Source organism: Mesoplodon densirostris, chromosome 3, assembly GCF_025265405.1.
Source record: "Mesoplodon densirostris isolate mMesDen1 chromosome 3, mMesDen1 primary haplotype, whole genome shotgun sequence".
In the NCBI taxonomy this organism is placed as follows: Eukaryota; Metazoa; Chordata; class Mammalia; order Artiodactyla; family Ziphiidae; genus Mesoplodon; species Mesoplodon densirostris.
The window spans coordinates 24,591,788-24,617,677 of record NC_082663.1 but is presented as its reverse complement, the minus strand read 5'-3'; positions in this window follow the sequence as shown (position 1 = coordinate 24,617,677).

Genomic DNA, 25,890 nt, shown 5'->3' with positions numbered 1-25,890 from the left:
AAGTGGAAAAAATTTACATCTAGAAATATGAAAGTTATAAAAAACAATCTCACTGGTAAAGACAAACATGCAGTAAAGGTGGGAGACCAACTAATTATAAAACTAATAGGAAGATTAAAGGACAAAAGTATTACAATTATCTATATTTCCACTGACTACATAAGGAATGCACATACACAAAAAGATGTAAAATATGACATCAAAAAACAGACTTGGGAGGAGTAAAAATGTAAGGTGGTTAGAATGTGTTCAAAGTTGAAATAATTAACTTAAAATAATCATGTGTTCAAACTTGAAATCATTGGGCTTCCCTGGTGGCGTAGTGGTTGAGAGTCCGCCTGCCGATGCAGGGGACATGGGTTCATGCCCCGGTCTGGGAAGATCCCACATGCCATGAAGCGGCTGGGCCCATGAGCCATGGATGCTTGGCCTGTGCGTCCAGAGTCTGTGCTCCACAATGGGACAGGCCACAACAGTGAGAGGCCCGCGTAACGCAAAAAAAAAAAAAAAAAAAAAAAAAAGACAAAAACTTGAAATCATTAACTTAAAATAATCATATCTATTTTTTTGTACACATACCTCATGGTAACCACCATCCAAACCTATAATAGATACATACATGCAACAAGAGAAAGGAATCCAAATGTAATACTAAAGGTAGCCATTAAATCACAAGAACAAAAGAAGGAACAAAATAACCTACAAAAACCCCTCAGAAAATAATGAACAAAATGGCAATAAGTATACACTCTCAATAAATAAACATAAATGGATTAAGTCTGATCAAAAGATAGTGACTGACTGAATGAAAATAAAGACCCATATATATGCTGCCTTAAGAGAATCACTTCAGATCTAAAGACATACAGACTGAAAGTAAGTGGATAAAAAGAGGTATTACATGCCAAAGGAAATGAAAACTGGGTAGCAAAACTTCTATAAAAATATTCTTTAAAACAAAGGCTATGCGGCTGCTTCCCACTAGCTATCTACCTTACGTTTGGTAGTGTATATATGTCCATGCCGCTCTTTCACTTTGTCACAGCTTACCCTTCCCCCTCCCCATATCCTCAAGTCCATTCTCTAGTAGGTCTGTGTCTTTATTCCTGTCTTACCCCTATGTTCTTCATGACATTTTTTCCCTTAAATTCCATATATATGTGTCAGCATACAGTATTTGTCTTTCTCTTTCTGACTTACTTCACTCTGTATGACAGGCTCTAGGTCCATCCACCTCATTACAAATAGCTCAATTTCGCTCCGTGCTTTGGGACCGCCTGGAGGGGTGGGATAGGGAGGGTGAGAGGGAGACGCAAAAGGGAGGGGATATGGGAACATATGTATATGTATAACTGATTAAATTTGTTATAAAGCAAAAAAAAAATTTAAAAAAACTTTCTTTAAACATCTCAGTTAAAAAAAAAAGGCTAATAAAGGACAAAGGATATTACATAATGATAAAAGATCAATACAACAAGAAGATACGACAATTATAAATATGTAATGCACCCACATAGGAACATCTACATACCTTAAGCAAATATGAACATAAAGGGAGAAATTGACAATACAGTGATAGTAAGGGACCTTAACATCTTACTTACATCAATGGACAGATCATGCAGACAAAACAGAAATCAGTGAGGAAATATTGGCCTTATGATGTAGTAGGTCAGATATAAATATACAATTAATAGGTAAAATAAATAGATATATTTCACAGAAGACAGGAGAATACACATTATGTTCAAGTGCACATGGAACATTATTCAGGATAGATCATACGTTAGTCTACAAAATATGTCTCAATAAATTTAAGAAGATTGAAATGTCAAACATATCTTCTAACCACAACAGTATTAGACTACATATTAACTACATGGAAAAAAAACTGCAAAAAACACAAACATATGGTATCTAAACAACATGCTACTAAACAACCAGTGGGTCACTGAAGAAACAAAAGTTAATAAATACCTGGAGACAAATGAAGAAAAAACCACAACAATCCAAAACCTATGGGACACAGCAAAAGCAGTTCTAAGAGTGAAGTTTATAGTGATACAAGCATACCTCAGGAAACAAAAATCTGAAACAAACTATTTTACCTCTAAAGAAACTAGAAAAAGGACAAATAAAACCCAGTGTTAGAATAAGGAAAGAAATAAAGATCAGAGTGGAAATAAGAGACTTAATAGAGAAAAAATTAAAACTAAGAACTGTTACTTTGGAAAAATTAATAAAGCTTTATCAAAACCCATCAAGAAAAAAGAGGTTCAACTAAAATCAGAAATAAGTTATAACCAACACTACAGAAAAACAAATGATAAGAGATTACTAAGAACAATTATATGCTAAATAAATGAACAACCTCAAAGAAATAGATACATTCCTAGAAACATAAAATCTCCCAAAAGTGAATCAGGAAGAAATAGTAAATATAAACAAATTTACCAGTAATGAAATTGAACCAGTTAAAAACAAACAAACAAAAAAACTCCCAAACCAAAGTCCAGGACCAGATGACTTCACAGGTAAATTCTACAAAACATTTAAAGAAAAGTTAATACGTGTCTCTCTCAAACTATTCCAAAATAATCTAAGAAGGAATCTTTCCAAACTTATTCTACTAGGCCAGCATAATGTTCATCCCAAAACCAGACACCACCCACCCACACAAATTACCCACCAATATCCCTGAAGAACAGAGATGCAAAAATCTTCAGCAAAATATTAGTAAACTGAATTAAACAATGCATTAAAAGGATCATCCACACCATGTTCAAGTAGAATTTATCCCAGAGAGACAAGGAAGGTTCAATATGTGCAAATCAACCTGATATACCACATTCACAAACTGAATAAAATTTATATGATCATTTCAATAGATGCAGAAAAAGTCTGAAAAACTACTTCATTTATGGTAAAAACTCTCAACAATGTGGGTGTAGAGGAAATACACCTCAGCATAACAAAAGCCACATATGACATCCTTACAGCTCACATCACATTCCACAGTGAAAACCTGAAGGCATTTTCTCTAAGGTCAGGAACAAGACAAGGATGGCCATTCTTGCCACTTTTATTCAACATAGTATTGGAAGTCTTAGCCAGAGCAATTTGTCAAAGAAAAGACATAAAATGCATCCTAGGAAAAATAAATAAAAATTGGAAAAGGGAAGTAAAACTGTAATCTGTGAACAACATGATTTTATACATATAGAAAACTCTAAAGTCTCCATCCCAAAACTGCTAGAACTCAAATTCAGTAAAGTTGCAGAGTACAAAATTAATAATGCAAAAATCTGTTGCATTTTATATACTACTAACAACAAACTATCAGAGAAATTGAGAAAACAATCCCATTTACAATTGCATCAAGAAGAATAAAATACCTAGGAATAAATCTAACCAAAGAGGTAAAATACTTGTACTTGGAAAACTGATACTGATTAAAGAAATTAGAGATGACACAAACAAATGTAAAGATATACTGTACTCATGGATTAAAAGAATATGGGTAAGATGACCATACTCAAGGCAATCTACAGATTCAATGCAATCCCTATCAAAATACCAAAGGCATTTCTCACGGAACTAGAATAATTCTAAGATTTATATGCAAACACAGAAGACCCCAAAAAGCCAAAGCAATCTTGAGAAGGAAGAACAAATCTGCTCCCCAAATCTGCTCCCCAATTTGGACTGCAAAGGTATTATGCTATGTAAAATAAGTCAGAAAGACAAATACCAAATGATCTCAGTTATATGTAGAATATAAAACAAAAACAAAACAACCAAGCTCGTAGATACTGAGAACAGATTGGTGATTGGAAAGGGATGGCGGTAGAAGAAATGGGTGAAGGGGGTCAAAAGGTACAAACTTCCAGTCATAAAATGTCATGGGAATATAATGTACAATATGGTGACTACAGTTAGTAATACCATAGTGCATATTTGAAAGTTGTTAAGAAAGTCGATCTTAAAGTTCTCATCACAAGAAAAAAAGTGTAACTATGTAAGGTGATGTTAACTGGACTTAGTGATCATATCAAAGTGTATACAAATATTGAATCATTATGTTGTACACATAAAATGTAATGTTATGTCATTTATAGCTCAATTAGAAATTTAAAAAATTAAAGTATAAAAAAAATAGGGTGAGGGCTTCCCTGGTGACGCAGTGGTTGAGAGTCCACCTGCCGATGCAGGGGACACGGGTTCATGCCCCGGTCCGGGAAGATCCCACATGCCGCGGAGCGGCTGGGCCTGTGAGCCATGACCGCTGAGCGTGTGCATCTGGAGCCTGTGCTCCGCAACGGGAGAGGCCACAACAACAGTGAGAGGCCCATGTACCACACACACACACACACAAAATGGTGAGTTTGGGGAGGGTAGAAGGTTCTTATTTCTGATTGCTTATCTTCCTAAACATACTAGGTCACTTTCTAAACATGACATACAGCCAGTTCAAGTGATTTACTTCTACACATGCTTTGCCATCATTTTTAGTTTTTATTATAAACATAACATACACATATTGGTTCATCATGTCCCTAAAGAGTTTTAAAGGTCTAGTAGGGGAAGCATTCACTGTTTTGAAATTTTACCTTAGTCTACATCATGTACCATGATCCCTCAATATCCAGGAGGGATTTGTTCTAGGACCCCCCCCCCAGATATCAAAATCCACAGACGCTCTAGTCCCTTGTATAAAATGGTTTCTCTAGGTTATTTATAATACCTAATACAATGTAAATGCTATGTAAGTGGTCCAGTGTACAGCAAATTCAAATTTTGCCTTTTGGAACTTTCTAGAATTAAAAAAAAATATTTTTAATCAGTGGTTGCTTGAATTCATGGATGCAGAGCCCACAGATAAGAAGGGTTTACTGTATCTGTATTTGACCACTTCCTTCTCCCTGGGACTTAACCTCAGTAGGTGGGCATTAGTTTCCTCAAGGGAAATAAGATTTACTTTCTCCTCAGTTCTCAATTTCATTCTCTATTTTAAAAAAAAAAAGGTTAATTTTCTTCCTTTTATTTGAGGTGCAACTGGCATAATTTTCCCTGGAACACTAAGATCAAAGTTCTAAATGAGGGCAAAACTCTCAGAGAAATAAAAACAAAATATTCCCAGAGAAAAACATCAGTTTAGAGGTATTTCAAAATATTCTTATTTTAAAAAGACCTAACCATTGTATGAAATAAAAATCACCATTTTTTGAGAGCTTATTCTTAGCCACACTCTAATAGAGGGATTTACATAAACTTTAATTTCCATTCTCAGGTAAAACATTAACTCTTAAACATTCTTAGTAAATTTGTACCTATGCTATTATGGGATATACAATCAAAGTTTATGCACCTATTCATTATTAAAGATGAAAGCTATCGTGGTACACAACACACACGCACCCACCCCATGAGCAAGAACTGTTTTCCAGAAGTTAATGGTCAGATGTTTTAACAATAAAGTAGAATTCAAAAGGGAGATTATATTATTTCAAAGTGTTCTGAATATCTGGCAAAGGGTAATGCATTTTTTTCCCCTTAAGTCATTGCTTTTCTACTGTACTTTTGCAAGTAACTTCATCTTCAAATATAAGCTAGAGCTGATTGGAGATGTTATAACTTTCTCTCATGCACTTTGAATCTACTGAGATATGAGTTAGAAACAAAAAGATTGAATTGTATTTAATACATGGGAATTTATATATAACCTAAATCCTAAAGATCAGTGCTCACTGACTGAGAAAATCATAGGGCGTGGTTGCTTTAGTAAGAGTGACTTCCAGGGAGTGCTGGAGAAAAAAAGAGGTCCAATGAATTAGATATTGAAGGTGTTCAGAGAATCAGCAAGTCTAATTGTGGTTTGAAGGGAAGCAGGGAGATCGGGAAGTAACTAAAGAGTCATTTCTTTTCCTTTGAGGTAAATGAATTGTTTGCTTATGACATATTTGTATAGTGAAGAAATGGAACCATATATACAATGAACATCAAATAAAGAAATGTGAAAAGTAAACTGGTAGAAAATATCCTGTGTGTTTCTATGGCAATTTTCACAAATGTAGTCAAAAGATTGTATTTTAATGTTGGTTTCCCCTACTAGAATATAGACTACATTATATCTATCTTGTAAACTTTTATATACTTGTTGTCTAACATGGTAGTGGCAATAAATACTTGAAGAAATTTATGTAAGCTTTGTAAAGAAATATAAAGGGCTAAGGACCATAAAATAAATGGATATTAATACACTTCTTTCACTAAAAGTCAAGACCAGGATAGGGAGTGTTCAAATAATTAGAGAATGTGATTGGTCTACTTATATGTTAGGCATTTCAAAGCTGACTGCACTGTTTTCACTGTAACTTAGAATACATAAACCTGTTGAGGAAGGTTGAGAAGTTGCAAAGGTAATGTTATTTAATTTTTAAAGCAGATATAAGCAATGCAAAATCGAGTCCAACAAGAATACACACCTTTGGAATCAGATTAACTAATACTGTGCCAATATTAAGGGATTAGAGCATTGTTCTCTGCTTTTTTAATTCACATTCATTTACTAAATCTGTTACACTGAATAATAACAGTCTACTCATGTAACTCTCTTCCAGAATGGATTGGATTTCCCTCCAAAGCAGAGACCATTTTCTAGTCTTCTTTATAGATCAAAAACCAAGCATAGTAATAAACACTCTTAGGAAATGCTCACATAATAAACGTTTTATGTTACTAAACCAATTTGATAGGTACTAGGTAGTATTCAAATTACCTTAAACTTTTTTTTTTTTTTTTTTTGAGAAATGCGAAGACTCTTTATTCAGAGCTTACTATAGCCAGGGAGTCAGCCATGATCACTTGTGTTTTTGCAGAGACTCAAGGGCAGGTAGAGGAGTGGGAAAAGGGGAAGGTGTCAGGTATGCCGTGATTATTAGAGGCTGTTGACAAACATTTAAGGTAAGATACGAGTATACCATTTTCAGTTTTCTAATTAGTTATTCCCTTCAGCTTGGATAGAGGAATGCATTAAGTTCTTTAGGTGGTTAATATTTCCTAGTGACATCCTTGAGGCATAGGAAAGGATCTTAATATTAAATTTGTGAGGTATGCTGACTTCCCCTCACCCCCCAAGTAAAAAAAAAAAATCACAGGTTATCCTTGTAGAAACTTAGATTCAAGTGTGACTTTGCAGTTGGCTTTTATCACAAACACATGGAGAAAATTAAGTAAAAATATTTATAGAAGTGCATGTTCGAATCAGGCGGTAATTATTACAACCAGCACTTACTGAGTCTTTTTTTTTTTTTTTTTTTTTTTTTTTTTTTTTGCGGTATGCGGGCCTCTCACTGTTGTGGCCTCCCCCATTGCGGAGCACAGGCTCCGGACGCGCAGGCTCAGCGGCCATGGCTCACGGGCCCAGCCGCTCCGCGGCATATGGGATCCTCCCAGACCGGGGCACGAACCCGTATCCCCTGCATCGGCAGGCGGACTCTCAACCACTTGCGCCACCAGGGAGGCCCTTACTGAGTCTTTAAAGTCACTATGCTAATCCCATACGGTCTTACTGCATATACCTCCCTTAAGACCCTGTGAATTGGGTCCAGGTATGCTCCCTGTGTCTCCTCATTCCCCTGGGAGCAGCATCTACCCAAGACATTGTCTTAGCATCATGGATAACAGAAGCACAAGAGAATAGGTAAACACACTAGAATATTTAAAAGCTCTGGTTTCATCACAGCTGCTGATCCTTCTTTGGCTCTATCTCGCTATGTGATTAAACCCAGATAGTGGGATATACACTATGCATGGAGGTATACATTGTCCAAAGAGGTATTACTGTTGTGGGGAAGAAGATATTTACTGAGTAATAATCCATTACACATTGGAATGCATGAAAGTATAGAGTGATGGATAATACTGGACTAGAATATGGAATGCTTTAAATGTTTGTCTGAAGGAAAGTCAAAGTGATTGTATAATTAAGTTATTTTCAATTACAGTGTGGGTATCAGGTAGGGTTCCTACAGGAAACAGATGGCATGGGGAAATTTTGTAATTTAGAAGAGTTTAATAAAGGAAAAATTTACAAGATAAAGCCAGGGTGTAGAAAACCCACAGAAATAGTGCAGTAGTTTGGAGCTGGCAAAAGCAGGGCTCTGTTAACACCCCTGGCTCTCAAGAGACAAGTAGGGGGGCCATGACTGGAACACAGTCACGAACTGTATCAAAACAACTGACTGACAGAAGCTGTGCTCTTGGATCCAGGCAGTAATCAGCCTGTGGTAACCCAATAGGTAGTAAGTCAAGTAGATAAATAACCAGACTTACCATTCTTGTTCCCTCCTATAGGCATCTGCTGCTTCCTATTGGTTAAACCTAGAAAAACTGCCATAAGATAACAGAGCCAGTCTCACTGATGAATTCCATATAGGATGGGGAATTGTTTTTAGGGGCACTAAATATATCCTGTACAGTATGGCAAATAATTTATATTTCAATATAACTTTCAGGTGATGTATAGTTATCTCTGTAATACTGCCTCCCTCATGTACTTCCAGTATACTACTATTATACTTCTTTATATATACTACTTCTTATTGAAGGAAAGACAGAGTTGCAACTAGTCAACTCATAATTACATTAGGACAGTTTTAGAGGCTGTTTTGTCACCACAAGTAATGAGCTGATATAGTATTAAGATTGGTCAAGATTAAAAAATTTGTACTACTGATCTACCTGACTGAAATTTTGGGTGTTTTTCAAAATAAGTATATATATATATATATGTATATAATATATATGTGGGTTATACTTGTGAACATTAAAACATCATAAGTTTAAGGATCTCTGACATAACAAAACATAGATCACCTGGCTGTGGATCTTATGACATTTAACTACATATTTGACCTTGAGAAAGACATTCAAATTCTCCATGTGTCATTTTCTTCATTTGTGAGGATCTATATAAAATGGTAAGAATTAAACAAGGTAATATAGGGAAAATCTTTAGAGAGACGCTTTTACACAATAAGCATTCAATAAAATTTGCTGTTATGATTGAGAATAAGTTATGTAAGACCACAACATTTGATGAAATTTCTAACATAATTTTTAGAATAAAAATGAGGGAAAGACATGACAAAGGCATTATAAATATTATTAGATGTTTAAGAGTTCAGTATGTTGAGCAAAAATTTAAGTGTGGAGGTAATGAAAATGAGTTTTATGTATTTGCTTTAAATGTTACATGATTTCATTAGGCTTTCACTGATATTAATGTAATTTTTCCTCAATATCCTTTGTATTTTTTTTTAATCATTTCATGGATTCCACTAGGTAATGCTCAATTTATGGTAACATGCCTTTATTATAGAAAATGGTATGCTTATAACTTGGATTGTGTCTGCAATGCTATTTTATGCTTTGAAAGTCCAGGAAAAAATATGATTAACTTCCTGAGGCCTTAGGAGTGGTACAACTTTGCAAGTTTCTTGTTTTGCTTATTTCCTAGTTTTCAATACATCTCTATATGTCTATCCCCATCTTTTTACCTCCACAGTGGAACTATCCTCCAAGAAATAAAACCACCCATTTCAAGAGATTATCTCACATTGTTTCCAAGTTAGAGACAACTAACTCAAGTTCATTTTCTGAGCTGAGAGATATGCACCACCCCTTGGGTTTGACCCATGGAATGATCAACTTCAGAGGATGTTTTTGTCTTCTACATATGCTCCAAAATAAGTCCACAAATATATGTCCCACAATTATAACAGCCATTAAACTAGAATTATGCACAGACATATGACATAAGTTATTACTCATACCTTCTGCTTCTATATATGGAAAAGCTGTCAGTTTCTAAATTATCTACCAAGCAATGCAGAAGACCATTTATAGGAAGAGGTGACAGTATTTCGGCTTTAGTGTTTAACATATTTTAAGTACTTAATATTATACATGTGTTGGATGGAAAGGATTATTCAGAAGTTACACTATTCAGTCCCAAAGACCATCATTCTTTAGAAAAATCTCCTAATTTCCTATTGCATGAAATAGACATTTTTCAAATTTCCCAGCTAGCTTTAGCAATATTTGACATGAACAAGTTCATGATGTGTTTTGCATGAACTTCTCCCAAAGTTGATCCATTTTCTTACCATTTAAAAAATAGAATATTCCTTTTTCATTTTTTAAAGGACATGGATTTTCTTTTGTTCAAAATTCCCTAATAATAATCCCATGGGATATGATTACATACAAATTACATATCTTATACACATAACTTCTGAATTGGAATTTCTAAGGGGTAAAACCTGACGTTTTAAAAAATAATTTAGTTTTTTTTACAATTATACAAATATATGAAATACAATTTACGTTTGTTTTGCTTATATTTGTTCATCTTGAAAAGTTTGGCTAAGTTTATTGTAGAAGTTCATTTTTATATTACTTTAATAAAACCCAATATTTTATGTTTTTCATAAATTGTTTTTATACAGTTTTTTTTGTCATCTAAGTTATAATGGGTGAAACACTTTACTCACTTGCCCTTATCTTACAGTTATTACTCCTTTCATAAAATTCCACTTATATACATTATAAGGCATCAAAAATAGCTTTGTTTTACAGTGGAATTTATACTCTTCTGTTATAAAACTTCTTCAGTTTGACCTATTAATCATATTTCAAGAATCAAAAATATTTTAGAAATATTTGTCTTCCTTTTCAGTTATTTGTGAGTTGTACATCCACGTGTTTTGAGCTGAATTGTGTTCCCCCCCAAATATGTTGAAGTTCTATCTTTAGTAACTCAGAATGTGAGGGTATTTGGAAAGAGGGTCTTTATGTGGGGAATAAATTTAAAATGTTGTTTCTAGGGTGGGCTTTCACTTAAGAGGAACATAACAGTTCTGCTTATCTTGACTAAACTTCAGACAGGTTTCTTCCTGACACTTGGCCCCTGACCTCTCTCTTTTTAGACATTAAAAAAGCTTGCAGGGCTTCCCTGGTGGCGCAGTGTTTGAGAGTTCGCCTGCCGATGCAGGGGACACGGGTTCGTGCCCGGTCCGGGAATATCTCACATGCCGCAGAGCGACTGGGCCTGTGAGCCATGGCTGCGGAGCCTGCGCGTCCGGAGCTTGTGCTCCGCAACGGGAGAGACCACAACATTGAGAGGCCGGTGTACCGGGGGGGGAGGGGAATCTTGCAATTGTAAATTCTTTCTCTGTCCCATTAAGATGTAAATCCTCTCTCAGCCACTTGTCAGGCTTTTTAACCTTGAAATAACCTTGCTTTATAACCAAGAATGTCTTTCTCAAAGACCTGGGAGCCATTCCCTTGAAATGTAATCATTAAGAAAGACAGAGGCCCTATCTCCTAGTCTCTGTTGAGAGGGTAGGAACCTTACTTCAATAAGCCTCAATTAGCAAACACAGATGGCCTAATCACAGTAGCCAGTCTCCCCCACTAGCATCCCTTTCAGTACTTTTCCACTAGCTCACCCTAGAACTTAAAAATTCTCTTGTCATTTGTCTCAGCAGAGTTGAGTTCAATCTCTTTATTATAATAGTCTAGACACCTCTTGCAATATCCTTGAATAAAATTTTCTTTGGCTGTTCATCTTGTCTGATGCAGTTTTTATTTAACAGCTCTAATCCAATTTAATTAGAATCTTTAAAAAGGGGGAAAGTTGGGCACAGAGGCAGACATGCCCACCAAGAGAATGTCACATGAAGATGAAGGTAGAGATCTGAATGATGCAGCAGAAGTCAAGGAATGTGAAGAATTCCCAGCATACTACTCATACTAAGTTATGAGAGAGACATGGAATAGATTTCCCCTCACAGCCTTCAGAAGGAACCAACCCTGTTTATAGCTTGATCTTGGACTTCTAGCCTCCAGAACTGTGAAAGAAAACATTTCTTTTGCTTAAGCCACACAGTTGGTAGTATATTGTTTCGGCAGCCCTAGGAAACTAATACATCATATCATGCAGTGACAAGATTACCGATTTGTAGCCGAGAAAGCTAGTCTTGGAGACCAACTCTGCTGCTTCCTAGCTTTGGGGGCTGGGGTACATCAATAAAGTTTCTAAGTTTCTACATCTTCACAGGCAACTGAATGACCTAACATTTTGAGAGAGGTTGGCTCATATTAGGGATAAATAAAATTAAAAAAAAACATTATTTCTCAATCAAAAGAATTTGTAAAGTTAAGATAGCAATAGCAAAAAGTTTCTTAAAACAAAAAAATGCAACCAGAACTAAGCACTCAGCAGCAGTTTATTAAGAGGAGAGAAAAATCTGGAATTTCAAACCCTTCACTTCTGAATTTACTACTTATTAGCATTTTCCATGGAAACCATATTGTGTTAAGTTTTACCCAAAGTACAGAACCTTAAAAGTGCCTATATATTTTCACTCCAAACTAGCTTATTTCACTGATATGTAACACCATCCCAACCTCAGCATAGATGTAGATGTCTTCTGGCATCTTCACAACCACCTCACAGAAGATGGAATCTCCAAATTCCTTAAGTAGAAACACTTTTCTCTTTCCCTTTTTTAAAGGGAGCATACGCAGAGTGGCCTAGAAAACTTACATTTCCATTATAAACCTCAGCTTTTTTATTATCAGCATGTGCCTTTTTAATACTACTTTATATTAATGTTGGTGCTTATTAAAGTAATATGAAAGTTAGTATAATACTTCTTGGGACAGTATAATTTATAAAAGGAGAGGTTTTATAACAACAAGGCAACAATTTTATAACACCATTGTGCTTTTCTAGCCCTCACAAAGAGCTGAGGGAAAATAAACAAGAATCCATTTAATGTCTGGGTGAGTGCCATTTTGACCAGGTTCCATGCAAATGAAAAAAAATAAATAAATTAAACTTAGACAAGAAAAAATAATGGCCTGTTGGAATAATCAGGTTTGGAACAATGTTTAAGGACAGAAACAAATGGTGAACCGTTTTGTTATACTTTTCCTACTTTTTTTTACCCCAGGGAACACTCTTTTAAAGGTGAGTTAACATCAGTTTAAGAATTTTCATAACGTTCTGATTAGTAGATCATATCAATATCTGTATTCATAGATTGGGTGAACCTATTGCTTTCAATAAAAATACTAAATATTTTCTATTGGACTAAAGATATAGGGAAGTCATTGGACAGTAGGTTTATTTTTTATGTACTAATTTCAATCTCCTTTGTCCTAGGTTAATTAACAACAGCCTCTTAAAATATCAGTCTTTTAATAAATAGATCAAATTTGAGTTTGTCAAAATGGCTTAGGTGTAGTAACCAAGCAGGTGATGGTGATTAAAGCAATTTCAGCTGCAGAAGGAAAAGATTACTTTCCTTTTCCTCCTCTGTCTGTGGAATACCAGCAAAGACCATATAATCTCTCTGATCCATTACTACTGCATGGTCTGGCTTCAACTATTTTGACTTTTATTTATTTACACATATTATTTGACACATGAAGTTTTCCAAGCTCTTTATTAGAAATTACAGTAAGAACATGACTAGAACATGAGTAGATCACGACTATGTGACTTGTAGAGGAGGGGTGGCTGTGGCTTAGGGTCAATAGGGAGCAGAAATAAAGTGATGACTGCCAACAAATTAATATCAAAAAGAGGATTTTGTAAGGGGAGCTTCACAAGAGCATGAAGATGTCTGGATGGGAAATAGAATGGTAACAGAGAGAGCAAATATAATGTTATTACAATAGTCCAGGTGAGAAATGATGAGAATAAGATTGTGGCAAAGGTGAAGGAAAGAATAAAGCCAGATTCAAGAGACTCATAGACCAGCTGGACATGGAAGAAGAAAGTTATTAGTAAGGGATAACCTCTAGGTTTTAAATTCAATGGCTCTGTAAATAACAAAGACATTATTAACAAGGATTGGTGCCAAAACACGTTGGAAGGGAATGCAATTTGCTCAGTATCAGAGATAATTAGTTTCAGAAACCAGTTGGATATCCAAGACCAGTAAGAAATTGCTTTTCAGATTTAAAATTAAAAAAAAAAAAAAGCCTGGAGATAAAAGGTAACAGGAGTAGAACTTATAGAGTGGGTAGATTTTGAAGGGAACAAATGAAATATATCATTTTTTAAAGTTGTAAGAAAAAACTCAAATTACATTAGGCACTTGAAAAGATTTATCAGGAAACGTAAATTTGTTCATCTCTCCATCTTTGAGAACTGTTTGGCAGAGCTTCAAGTATACTCACACATTTCTTTCTAGTACTCTATAATTGAGTTGATTTTTTTCCCTATAAACACCCCCTCATTGAATACAGAGAAAAAGAAACAAAGAAATAAAAGCATAAAGCAAAAATTTGGTTTAATCTAATTGTTCTAGTTTTCTAGGGCTGCTGTAACAAATTACCACATATTTAGTGGATTAAAAGAACGCAAACTTTCTTACCTTTCTGTAGCTTGGACTTTCCCTGGGCTAAACCCAAGGTACTAGCGGGGCTGTGTTCCTTTTCTGGAGATTCTAGGGGAGAGATGTTTTAGGGTTGGTGGAGTTTTCAACTCACATCACTCTGAGCTCTTCTGCCGCCCACGTCCACTTTTAAAACACTTGTAATTACATTAGGCACACCTGGCTCATTCAAGCCATTCTCCCTAATTCCAGCTACAAATTAAATTCCTCTTTACCATATAATGTAACTTTTCCACCTGTACTGGGAATTGGGCCATGGATATCTTTGGGGAGGTTATTAGTTTGCTTTTGACATTGATAAATCTAGCTCAATGAAATTATTTTGTCTTTCTGATTAGATAAATATCATCTCTAACAATGTTCCAAATATAAGTGGGATTGCGGCTCTGTGGCTTATGTAAATTTACATTTTGTGGGTGGAGGACGCCTGAGATCCCAGCTGTACCCCCTAAATTCTCTCTGCTTTCTGACGCAAATCTGTGCTTTGTCTTCCCTTGATTGGAGAGCTTTCTGGTATAATTAATCCCATCTGTCTTAAACTGTGCCGTGCTATCACCAAAACCTCTTTAATCTAGCTCACTGTACTAGATTAAAGACTTCATTGCTAGTGACAGTTTTGTCCTGATATTTTAGCCTTTGCCATTCAATGGTGCACTGGTACTTTGTCCACAAACAGGAATTAAAGAAAACGCTAGATCCACTAAATAATGTACAGATCACATGGATGTAATAGTGCTGTTTCAAGGTAAACTGGCTATTCTTTCCCTTTGCCAAACGTAACATCTCTCTGCACCGAATCTATCCTCCTGGGCACCGTGTTTTTCAGGCTCTTGATTGTGTAGCTTCAGGTTTCTCCATTTATTTGAGGCCTCTCCTAGAACTCCAAACCCCACCTTGTGGTTTCATTGTGAGGAAGCAGAAATATGAGTAATGGGCTCTCATATTTTACTTTCTTTCTCCTTCAATTTCTCACTTTTCTCCTTGCTATATCCTCCATCTTAAGGTGGAAAACATATTAAAGAGTTATTGGAAACATTATGTAAGGGGTATTGAAAAATTCTGCCTTATGTACAAAACTCTATAATCTCAGTTTCTCCATGGTAAAATTTTTACTGGGAGTCGATGTACTTTTTTTTTTTTTTTTTTTTTTTTTTTTTTTTTTGCGGTATGTGGGCCTCTCACTGTTGTGGCCTCTCCCGTCGCGGAGCATAGGCTCCGGACACGCAGGCTCAGCGGCCATGGCTCAGCGACCATGGCTCACGGGCCCAGCTGCTCCACGGCATGTGGGATCTTCCCGGACCGGGGCACGAACCCGTGTCCCCTGCATCGGCAGGCGGACTCTCAACCACTGCGCCACCAGGGAAGCCCCGGTGTACATTTTTTAAAATAAGGATTGCAGATGATAAAATATTTATTTAATACAGTAAAATATTCACCCTATTGCATATGAATGTCAAGTAAATAGCTTTCTCTACCATTTCAAAGCAATTCAATCTTTACTCTCTCATCACTATTCTACTAATATTTTTTAAAATTTCAAGACATTCATACTTTCCTGAAGAAGCAAATTATTTCCTGAATTCATTAATACACCACAGCATATTACTTATTATCATTCAGTAACTACTTCCTGCAAGTATGCTTATAAAATCCTAATTCAGAGAAATGGAAATGATATGCCTCTTCCTTCTTCAAAAGGGATTCAAAATTTTACTACAAGGTGCATAATATAAAAACATTGCTAAAAAATAAGGTTGTATGTACTGGTATAATATTTATTACTCTTAAATTTGGGATGAAATGATTTGCTTTATAATAAGCATAACATTTTCCATTAGTAAATGTTATACTTTCCATCACCATGATGAGTTTCTACTGCTTAAAGAAATGCTGATTAATAAATATCTCCCTTTTATCATAATATCTTAGAAAAATAAGGGTAGACCTTGAGATGGAGGTACCACTCTAAAACAAAACCATGTAAAAATATTTTCACCTACCATAGCAAAAGAGTGTTCACTGTTTTAAACTAAATCTTTAATTTTTACTATATATTTATATCTCAATTTTTAGAAGGATGAACTTTTTGTTTATGAAATTGCATCATTCGTAACAGGAGACAGTTTATAATTAAAGATTTTTGATTTATTTTGTTTAAATGTGAAACTGTGATCATTTAAATATTTATTTTCCAGCCTTTTTTCTTTTTATATCTATTGGTTTGAGTAATTTTAAATACCTGCAGCTTTTTAATTATTTTTAAATGATATATTGACTTAGGAGTGCTTGGGTTATGTTTGAGACATAGACAAACTTTGGCAAAATAAATAAAGATAAAGAGAATATACAAATGAACTGTAACAGGAATAAAGATGTAAATAAAAGTACAAAAGTAGGATATTAAAATTTAAATATTAGGTGCTAAAATTGAATATTTGTATGCTAGTAGTTTTGAAAACTTATTAAGTGGATAAATTCCCTGAATAATTTAATTTGACTAAGATGTAAAGAACTAGAAAATTTAAATGGAAATTTAACTGCAGAAAATCTGAAACATTAATAAATTCTGAATTTTCCACACAATAGTCAAATAACTTTAGAATAGATTTTTTTTCTAAACATTCACCTAGTGGTAAGTCGTACCTCACACATATACTTGCAGAGTTGAAGAAACAAAAAAAATGTTAAGCTCCTAAAAATGAAAAGTAGTAAAAGCAAAAATATAAAGACAATAAAAGAATATATATTAAAAGATAATATACAATGAACCATTTGTTTGTTTCCCAGAAATTCTAGATTAATTTTTTAAATTTTTATTTATTTATTTATTTATTTTTGGCTGTGTTGAGTCTTCGTTGCTGTGCACGGGCTTTCTCTAGTTACAGTGAGCAGGGGTTACTCCCCATTGTGGTGCCCGGGCTTCTAATTGGGTGGCCTCTTGTTGCAGAGCATGGGCTCTAGGCACATGGGCTTCAGTAGTTGTGGCTGGTGGGCTTCGGCAGTTGTGGCTCCCGGGCTCTGGAACACAGACTCAGCAGTTGTGGTGCACAGGCTTAGCTGCTCTGTGGCATGTGGGATCTTCCCTGAGCAAGGCCCAAACCCGTATCCCCTGCATTGTCAAGAAGATTCTCAACCTCTGCGCCAACAGGGTAGCCCCTAGGTTAATTTAACAACAGAAAATTGATCAATATGTTTTTAAACATTAACAAATTAAAGAAAGGAAGCTATACGGTTGTGACAATACCTGCAGAAAAAGGGGCAATACAATTATATATCATCTTATGACTAGAAAGTCTTAGTAAATTAGGAAAATAAACTTTTAGCTTAATATTGAGACTGTGCAAAAAAATTTAATGACATATACCAGAAGTAATATATAAAGTACATTTTATCAAATATAACAAAATGGTCTTTACTGGAAAAATAAAACATTAAAACCTTAGAGAAGACCTATAAAATTGATAGAAATATTATTTTTATAGACTGACTAAAGGTTGCAAATTTCTGGGGAAAAAACAAATGATTCATTATATATTATCTTTTAATATATATTCTTGCATTGTCTTTGTATTTTTGCTTTACTACTTTTCATTTTTAGGAGCTTAACATTTTTTGTGTGTTTCTTCAGTTATACTTTCCAAACTGATCTATATATTTATATAATTGAAATCTCAACCCAAATAGAAATATAGTTATGTATATGTGGCAATCAAAGTTATCACAAAGCTTATACATTCTTGGGGGATAAGGTGGACTAATAAATAAATGGGTATACAAAAATAGTTATCATTATGTAAAAAGGAGATGAATGCTTATCTTACAACACAAGGAACAGTTGATTCCAGATATGTCATTGGCTTAAATGCATAAGTGAAATTTATATATAGTTTTTGAAGATGATATAAGAGAATAACTTTATGGTTTTGGGTAGGGAATAATTTCTTAAGATTCACAAATTATAAAAAAGAAGATCATTATAAATTTAAGAACTTCTGTTGGTCTAGAGAAAAGAAATGATAAGCCAAAGTGGAAAATACTTTCCACAAATATAACTCACAAAGAATTAGTGTTCTAAGAGAATGTTTACAATATATAAGTGAGTGAGTAAATTGTGTGTGTCTGTGTGTGTAAGAGAAAGACCACTAACAAAATTTTAAAATGGTAAAAATATATGAACAAAGATTTCACAGATAAAACATGAATAATAAAGGGACATTAGAAAGCAGAGAAATGTGAATCAAAACCACAGTGACCAATTTGGTAAACATTCCAAAGTTGGACAAAACTAATTATTGACAAAGATATGAGCAAGGGGCACATTCATTAACTACCTAGCAACTGCTCGTCTTACAGCAAATTGATGCAGCCACTTTGGAAAATAATTTGGCGTTATTTAATACAGTTGACAAGTACATGTTTTATGACCCAGCAATCCCACTACTCGGTATACATCCTAGAGACAATCCTACACATATGCTTCTGCAGACATGAAATCAGAATTTTCCTTGCAGCCCTGTTCATAAGAGTAAAACACTGAAAACTACCCAGATGTCCATCAACCATGGAATAGACTGCAGCTGCATGAAGCAAATTGGGGGAATCTCAAAAGCATAACATTAACTGAGAATAACAAGCTGCAAAAGAATATATACTAATTTCATTTATATAAATTGACAAATGCACTAGAAATGAATGAACGAACTAACTAAATATATATACATACATACGTATTATATATCTTACATGGATAGTAAAACTCTATAGAAAAGAGAGAGATTTAATAACACATAACTTGAAATAAGTGGTTATTACTCCTGAGGGAATGAAGTTGACAGGGAAAAAACAGGGGCTTTTAAGGTATTACCCTGATTTCTGAATATATTGTTTGGTTTATCATGATGATTTAATTTTACATCTAAGTTACATACAGCAGTTGTATGTATATTTAATGACTTAAAACATTTTTTAAATGCAATGCTAATAATACATTATGTGCACAAACACTAGAGATGCAGCCCATTAAAAGGGCAGAGAGTTTAGAATCAGAGAAAATCAAGGTTGAATAGTTATTGCACCACTTACTACATTTGTGACCTGGACATTTTTTTTAAAGGGAGGCAATAATATCCATTCCATAGGGCTGCCATGAGAACTAAATGAAATAATGAATGCAAAATGCAGGCAGAATGCCTGGCACATAGATGCTCAAATTGAGAATCAGCAAGAAGGAAATTAACTCTCCTTTACTGATAGCAGTTACAACAGAAAAGATGTGTTCGGTGCAGCAACTACACTGTAGGAGGAAGTGTCAAATTGTGAGTGAAAAATCCAATGAAGTAACAGCTTCCAATAAATAACACTGTAAGAAAGCAGAGTTTCGTCCTACACTGGCATGCATATACATAGGCAGAGGGGAGGTGTGATAGAAATGGCTCTCTTCTCACTGAGACTCTTTCACCCTCAGATGATCTGTCATTGTATGCAGAACACAGTGGCAGATTTATCCCCACATTTCAGGTTGCTCAGTAATGGTTCAGGTGAAAGCATTCAGGAGTGACATAAAGTGGGAACTCATAAATGACAGAGTCTATTATTGGGTGACAAGCTCCAGCCTAGTGACTTTGTGACTTTGTATAGACTCTGCAGAAATGCTTTCATTGTCATGAGATTTAGGAGGAAAGGAAAATTCAATGATAACACTGGTCAGCACATTTAATGGCCTGATACTATTAGAAAAACAAAACCCTCCTATGGACAGAAGGCTAAACAGTTTAAAGTAATTGCTGTAATACGGAGCAATTACATTTACTGATGCAACTTGTAATTGTGGTGAAACCTAGGTGTACTTTATATTTTCCTTAATATTTCAAGGAATATTGCTGTTTCCATATTCTGAATAAAGATATTAGATATTCACCCTGCTTTTATTTTATATTATAATCAGAATGATGATTAATGGTGTCCTTCTCTTCAAGTAAATGATCGGTCAAAAGAAAAATATGTATCAATAGGTTATACGTGTAACTAGTATTCCCTGTAAAAATTGCTTTGACGGAAGCAGCAGGAATAAGCTGGTACTTGGGCTCATGTAATTGTGCCTCATGCAATCTACCCTTCAGTGCTCAGTCATAATGGGACCTGGTTACTTCATAAGTTACTCTATTTAAATTTTGAATCATTAAAAATTTTTAATGTTGGGGAAGTAATAATGCTGATGTCTATCCAATTATTAGTTTTACAGGGAACATTAGAATCTTTAAAAATTACATATACATACTTTAATTCTGTTCCTGTTAATATTTCATAGGATTCCTCTTTGATGTTAACCAAAAATGTACAGATGACATCCTTCGTCTCATGTTTTCTGTGATATGCAAGCAAACAGCTGCATTATCACTTCAACTAATTGAAAAATTAATTTTAAATATTATTTCATATTTTTGCAATAAATATATCATTATTTTACTTTTTTTCTGTCAAAGTGTTAATCACTTTAGGTAAAAGCAGGAGTCAAATCCATAGGTCCAAGTACCTGTAAATTACTAGCAATTTGCCTTGATAACCTAGAAATAATGATCACCATCTATACAGGCATTTTTACACACATTAAATCAAATTTAAATGATGAGGCATAAATACAACAAACGGAAAAAAAAACAAATTGTGGAGAACTTTAAAGGAATTGGATAAAAAAGTGTTTCTTAGGATTAACGCTGGATATAGCTCTACTTTATTGCTCTTTCAATTTTGTCACATTCAGATCTAAACAAGATAAGCAGCTTTTGAGTAGGGTATCTCAGTAAATGAAAAGCCTTTAAAAAAGCAACATATAACTCATTAAAGGTGATTAAAGAAAAAAAGAACAGAGGTTTTATATAGTCCTATAACCAATGAATAAATTGAATATCTGATTAAATTTCCACAGGAAGACCAATGAATTTCTTTGACGAATTCTTTGAAACTTACAGTGAAAAACAGAACATAAATCTTACACAAACTCTGCCAAGATCAGAAAAAGAAGAAATACTTGCTAAAGTCAGGTCAATCTCTCACTTAAATGAGTATGCCTAAATCCTAAATAAAATATTTTGAACAATATATATGAACAATTCATCATGAACACATTGAGTTTTGTCCAAGAATGAGGAGTCCTTTGCAATTCAAAACTCTGTCAGTATAAATCCATTATGACTGAATCAGGAGAAAACATACGTGATTATAACATTAAATACCAAAGAAAGCATCAGGTAAAATTAGTTACCAATATTAATTAAAAAATAAACTAGTAATAGAAAAGAATTTCCATAACCTGTTAAAGGATACTTACGAACTCCAGCAAAAAAATTACAATAAAATTGAAAAAAGGTTTTTAAAGTTTTCTCTCTGAACAAAGGAAGAAGGCAAGGAAGCCTGTTGTTATCTCTAGTAGACTTATTTTTTAGAACCCTTGGAATAAGGCAAACATTAGAAGAAAGCATAAAGCTATTATTATTGAGAAATATAATATTGATGAATAATTCAGTAAGTTGCTGACCATTATATTAATAAAATAAACTTATTAAGTTTTCTGAATATAAGACAAATGTGCAACAATTGATTGAATATCTATATACCAGATATAAGCCATATGGAAAGAAAATGGTAGCATCGAGAGCAAAAACAAAAAGCATGAAATATATCCGTATTAAATGTACAAGTCCTTTGCATTAAAGACTTTAAAGCTTATTGATATACATTTGAAAAAAACTAAATAAATGCAGGACAATATCCTATTACTGCAATCAATGATTCAGTATTGTTAAATGTTAATCTGCTCAGATCATTCTAAACATGCAACACAATCACAAACAAAATTACAGTTGGGTTCTTTTTGTGGATATTGTAAAATATATATTAAAATATGACGTATAAGTCATGCAAAAGCAATTTAATTAAAAAGAATTGAAGAGTTGGTGATTATTCTAATGACGATCACATTTATTTGAAAATAAATTAAGAAGCTATGTTTTGGATTAAGGATAAGCAAAAAAATCAGTGGTACAGATTTGGGAGTCCAGAAACACACTCACACATATATGGACACTTGATATATGACAATAGGGAAAGGATGGTCTGTTCAATAAATAGTGTTTTGTCAATTTGTTAAACATACACACACACATATATAATAATGTACTAGTTAATATAATACTATATATATTAGAGTAAATATTCAAGTCACAAACTGAGAAACAATATTTGCAAAACATATAACTGACAAAAACTCATTTCTAGAAAAATATATGAAGTCTTACAAATCAATAAGAAAATACAGAGAATCTCATAAGCAATTGACAGGATGGTTGATGAGGCACTTCAATAAAAAGGACATCCGAATGGCCAATTACTGTATGAAAATGTTCCCATTAATCACAAGGGCAATACAAGACATAGTTACCATGAGGAAAAATAAATAAACAAGATAACACTACACACCCACCAGGTCGCTACAATTAATAGGATTGACAATAAAATATATCACTGATCGAGCTACAATGTGGCAGGTAAAAATGGAAAACTGGCACTATCTATTATTGACACCCATGTGCCAACAATTTTATCCAATTACATGTACCAAACAGAAATGCAGAATATCAATATGTTCATCAAGAGACAAAACAAAAATACATATGGGAGCTTTATGTGTACTTGCTCAAAACTGGAAGCAAATCAAATATCTATCAACAATGTAATGAATAAATCAATTGTAATATATTCCTATAACATGAAATTATAAATCAAAGTAAATTAATGAACTATTGCTATAAGCAACATCCCTGATGAATTTCATCAACCCATAACTGGGCTAAAGGAGACCCTCACATACTTGCACGCACACATATACATACACAACAACCCTCACCATGCACAATGCATACACACACACACAACCAGACAAAACTATCTAAGCTATTAGAAATAAAGGTAATGGTTATTTGGAGGGAGAGGCGGGGGAACATTTTTGAAGTACTGTGCTATGACCTGTGTAGGTGTTACTTAAGTGTTCTCACTATGTGCAAATTAATTGAACTATATACTTATAATTTGTCCATTTTTGTACATACATCATATTTTGATTAACACATTTTAAGATAGTGCTATATGGAAGATGTATACATTGTACATGGACACATTTTTTTCTAATTTAGAATGATTTTATACATCCCTTAGAGACAAAGATAAAGCTAGCCAAGAATCTCTGTGCATGCACATAGAAGGAAAGGCTTGGTGCAGATGTATCTAGGAATATCTATTGTTTATCTAATGGAGTTGGTATAAAATCATTTTCACACTGAAAAATCATTACTAGATTCTTTAAAATTCAATTTGAGCAGAACATTTTCAAAGAAAACTTTGAAATACAAAATTGTCTTTTTAAAAATAATTTAATCATATAATATTTCAAACATGCATAAAAGTACATAAAATATAGAGCACCATTTATCTAGATTTATAAGGTATAAATACTTCACAATAGTTGCTGCAAGTGTCTTTTTTGTTTAGAAATAAATGTGGAAGGTGTAACAGGCTCATATGACAAGCCCCTCCTTTCTTTATATAACCAGTGAAAAACTATTGTTCTAATTTTGATATTTACCTTTTCTTTGTTAACTCAACATTCATTTTTACTTTTGTTCATTTTTATTTAAGTAGCTCTCATTTTTTCTAGTGTATGACTGCATCAAAATGTAATAGTGCATTCCCTTACTGATGGACAGTAAACTTATTTTCACTTTTTTTAGTGCTATATATCACATATATACAACTTTAAAAAACACCTAGTACCTAACAATTACAATGATAAGTAACATAAATGTTGTGAAAGCAAGGCAAACAATTTGTTCTTTTTAAAAATATCAAAGACAATAGAATGATTGATATGAAATTATCACCTGATTTCTATTTATCTGAAATCAGAATGCTGTGATAAGAAATTTATTCATATATGATTTTAATCATTGTAGATTCTATGTCCATCTACCTTATGGTAATGGATTTTTAAGATATAAACTATCAAGGAATAAACATATCTACATTTCTGTTTTATTTCTTGCTTATTTCACATATATCTGAGAGAATATTGGATCTATTTACTCTTTATCATCATTCACAATATTCTACTTTAAAATAACTTCCCAGTAAAATGAAAAGTTTTTATTTCTCACAGAAAGTAGCAGGGCTTTGAAAGTGACTAATGTCAACCTCAAAAAGTAACATAGCCAGTTACTTTACCAGCAAAATGGGTATAATCTGGAAAAGCAGGGAATTGCAGTTCTCGGGCAGGCAAGCTATAGTGAATCATGGCAAGTCTGAAGAGACAAAAGGAAGGTCAATTTCTACTAGGTTTTAGGAGGAAATTGGGGAAGGTTGTTTTGAATAAAATTTCACTGGATAAGAACAGGAGTTCGAGGTTGTGGCAGTTTCTTACTGTTGGTTAGCACATTGTTGCTGGGGCAGGGAGGGATCTTCCTTCCTTTTCTGCTTTTTTTAATAGATCTTTATTGGAATATAATTGATTCACAATAGTGTGTTAGCTTCTGTTGTACAACAAAGTGAATCAGCCATATGCATACATATATCCCCATATCCTCTCTCTCTTGAGCCTCCCTCCTACCCTCCCCATCCCACCCCTCTAGGTCGCAAAGCACGATCTCCCTGCGCTATGCAGCTGCTTCCCACTAGCTAACAATTTTACATTTGGTAGTGAATATATATCGATGCTACTCTCACTTTGCCCTAGCTTCCCCACTCACCCCGTGTCCTCAAGTCCATTCTTTATGTCTACATCTTTATTCCTGCCCTGCCACTAGATTCATCAGTACCTTTTTATATATGCATTAGCCTACGGTATTTGTTTTCCTCTTTCTGACTTACTTCACTGTATATGACAGACTCTAGGTCCATCCACCTCACTACAAATAACTCAATTTCGTTTATTTTTATGACTGAGTAATATTCCTCGTATATATGTGCCACATCTTCTTTATCCATTCATCTGTTAATGGACATTTAGGTTGCTTCCATGTCCTGGTTATTGTAAATAGAGCTGCAATGAACATTCTTGTACATGTCTTTTTTTTGAATTATGGTTTTCCCAGGGTATCTGCCCAGCAGTGGGATTGCTGGGTCATATGGTAGTTCCAGTCTTCATTGTTTAAGGAACCTCCATACTGTTCTCCCTAGTGGCTGTATCAATTTCCATTCCCACCAACAATGCAGGAGTGTACCCTTTTCACCACACCCTTTCCAGCATTTATTTTTTCTAGATTTTTTGATAATGGCCATTCTGACTGGTGTGAGGTAATACCTCATTGTAGTTTTGACTTGCATTTCTGTAATAATTAGTGATTTTGAGCATATTTTTCATGTGCCTCTT